The following is a 2,603-nucleotide window of genomic DNA, read 5'->3' as shown; positions in this document are numbered from 1 at the left end:
AGGACTTCCATTGGAAGATCCTCATCAGTTCTTAGTTGAATTCTTGCAAATCTGTGACACTGTCAAGTCCAATGGGGTTGACCCTGAAGTCTACAGACTTATGCTCTTCCCTTTTGCTGTAAGAGACAGAGCTAGGACATGGTTGGATTCATAACCCAAAGAAAGCCTGAACTCTTGGGAAAAGCTAGTCAATGCCTTCTTGGCAAAGTTCTTTCCACCTCAAAAATTGAGCAAGCTTAGAATGGAAGTCCAAACCTTCAGACAGAAGGAAGGAGAATCCCTCTATGAAGCTTGGGAAAGATACAAGCAATTGATCAGAAGGTGTCCTTCTGACATGCTTTCAGAATGGAGCATCATAGGTATCTTCTATGATGGTCTGTCTGAACTGTCCAAGATGTCATTGGATAGCTCTGCTGGAGGATCTCTTCATCTGAAGAAGACGCCTGCAGAAGCTCAGGAACTCATTGAGATGGTTGCAAATAACCAATTCATGTACACTTCTGAAAGGAATCCTGTGAATAATGGGACAAATCAGAAGAAAGGAGTTATTGAGATTGATACTCTGAATGCCATGCTGGCTCAAAATAAAATATTGACTCAGCAAGTCAATATGATTTCTCAGAGTCTGTCTGGAATGCAAGCTACACCAGGCAGTACTAAGGAAGCTTCCCCTGAAGAAGAAGCTTATGATCTTGAGAACCCAGCAATGAAAGAGGTGAATTACATGGGAGAACCCTATGGAAACACCTATAATCCTTCATGGAGAAATCATCCAAATCTCTCATGGAAGGACCAACAGAGGCCTCAACAAGGCTTCAATAACAATAATGGTGGAAGAAACAAGTTTAGCAATAGCAAGCCTTTTCCATCATCTTCTCAGCAACAGATAGAAGATTCTAAGCAGAGCCACTCTGACTAAGCAACCATAGTCTCTGATCTAATTAAAACCACTCAAAGTTTCATGACTGAAACAAGGTCCTCCATTAGAAATTTGGAGGCACAAGTGGGTCAGCTGAGTAAGCAAGTTACTGAACTCCCTCCTAGTACTCTCCCAAGCAATACAGAAGAGAATTCAAAGAGAGAGTGCAAGGGCATAAACACGTCTCACATGGCCGAACCTGGAGAGGTGGAAGAGGCAGTGATCTCCACTGAGGAAGGCCTCAATGGACGTCCACTGGCCTCCAAGGAATTCCCTGATGAGAAACCATGGGAATCTGAGGCTTAGACAGAGACCATAGAGATTCCATTGAATTTACTCCTGCCATTCATGAGCTCTGATGAGTATTCTTCCTCTGAAGAGGATGAAGATGTTACTGAAGAGCAAGTTGCTAAGTACCTTAGAGCAATCATGAAGCTAAACGCCAAGTTATTTGGTAATGAGACTTGGGAGAATGAACCTCCATTGCTCACTAAAGAACTGGATGACTTGACTAGGCAGAAATTACCTCTGAAGAGACAAGATCCTGGGAAGTTCTCAATACCTTGTACCATAGGCACCATGACCTTTGAGAAGGCTCTGTGTGACCTAGGGTCAAGTATAAACCTCATGCCTCTCTCTGTAATGGAGAAGCTAGGGATCATTGAGGTACAAGCTGCAAGAATCTCACTGGAGATGGCAGACAATTTAAAGAAACAGGCTTATGAACTTGTAGAGGATGTCTTGGTAAAGGTTGAAGACCACTACATCCCTGCTGATTTCATAATCCTAGAGACTGGGAAGTGTGTGGATGAATCCATCATCCTTGGCAGACCCTTCCTAGCCACAGCAAAAGCTGTAATTGATGTTGACAGAGGAGAATTGATCATTCAAGTGAATGAAGACTCCCTTGTGTTTAAAGCTCAAGGATATCCCTCTGTAACCATGGAGAGGAAGCATGAAGAGCTTCTCTCAATACAGAGTCAGACAGAGCCCCCACAGTCAAACTCTAAGTTTGGTGTTGGGAGGCCACAACCAAACTTTAAGTTTGGTGTTGAACCCCACATTCAAACTCTAAGTTTGGTGTTGGGAGGTTCCAACATTGCTCTGAACATCTGTGAGGCTCCATGAGAGCCCACTGTCAAGCTATAGACATTAAATAAGCGCTTGTTAGGAGGCAACCCAATCTTTAATTATCTATGTTAAATTTCTATTTTCTTTTGTTATTTTATGTTTTCTGTAGGTTGATGATCATGTGAAGTCACAAAAACAATTGAAAAAGCAAAAACAAACTAAAAAACAGAATGAAAAACAGAACACCCTGGAGGAGAAACTTACTGGCGTTTAAACACCAGTAAGGGTAGCAGAATGGGCGTTAAACGCCTAGTCTGACACCATTCTGGGTGTTTAACGCCAGAAATGGGCACCAGACTGGCGTTTAACGCCAGGAATGGGCCAGAAGCTGGCGTTAAACGCCAGAAATGGGCAGCAGCCTGGCATTTAATGCCAGGATTGGCAGAAAGGGGCATTTTTGCACGCCACTTGGTGCAGGGATGAGATATCCTTGACACCTCAAGATCTGTGGACCCCACAGGATCCCCACCTACCCCACCTCTCTCTTACTTCTTCACCCATTCACCAATCACCTTAATACCTCTTCCCCAAAACCCCTCACCTATCAAATCCC

At 43.6% G+C, this 2,603-nt stretch overlaps 1 non-coding gene across 1 annotated transcript; it reads right to left on the bottom strand.

The window, feature by feature from the left end:
• Positions 1-232: 232 nt before the first annotated feature.
• Positions 233-340, bottom strand: LOC112731291 (small nucleolar RNA R71). Its single transcript, XR_003167076.1, has one exon. It is a non-coding gene; the product is annotated as a small nucleolar RNA R71 (small nucleolar RNA).
• Between the last annotated feature and the right edge of the window lie 2,263 nt (positions 341-2,603).

The sequence above is a fragment of the Arachis hypogaea genome, chromosome 12 (assembly GCF_003086295.3).
Source record: "Arachis hypogaea cultivar Tifrunner chromosome 12, arahy.Tifrunner.gnm2.J5K5, whole genome shotgun sequence".
Lineage (NCBI taxonomy): Eukaryota > Viridiplantae > Streptophyta > Magnoliopsida > Fabales > Fabaceae > Arachis > Arachis hypogaea.
Note: the sequence above shows the minus strand (reverse complement) of the source record. Positions and strands in the feature narration are given on the sequence as shown.